Here is a 486-nt window from a genome sequence, read left to right as displayed (position 1 = left end):
AAAAAAAAACCACTTTGGCGCCTGACGGCGCTTGCCTCACTGCCGCCCGGAGCTCTCATTGGCTGGCTGAAGCAATGACGTCAGCCCACCGTAGCCCGCCCCCGCGCTGTTGTGGGAAGTGTAGTTCTATTTCCTCCCCAGCAAAAGTTAACAGGCTGGCGGTTCTTCACATCGAAACTACAAAAACCAGGCGCCACAGCGAACGGTGCGTAACGGAATCTGAAATGCGGTGCCTCTGTTTATTTGTTGATTTTTGCACGGGGCACGACGGGAGTTGTATGCGCCTGCATAACACAACTAGGAACAACTTTTCACCTGTTCCTTACTGCTGTGATTCCACGCCCCGGCGTTTGTGAGTCATGGATTTCAAGCAGTGTTAGGAAAATAGCAAAGGTTCTAGCGCTAGAATATTCAGCGAAGTTCGGGCGGTTTGTACTGTTTCAAACAGAGCTCGCTGCTGGAATTTATCCTCACTATCCAATCCTA

This window comes from Hipposideros armiger, unplaced genomic scaffold (assembly GCF_001890085.2).
Source record: "Hipposideros armiger isolate ML-2016 unplaced genomic scaffold, ASM189008v1 scaffold_521, whole genome shotgun sequence".
In the NCBI taxonomy this organism is placed as follows: Eukaryota; Metazoa; Chordata; class Mammalia; order Chiroptera; family Hipposideridae; genus Hipposideros; species Hipposideros armiger.
This window is presented reverse-complemented; position numbering follows the sequence as displayed.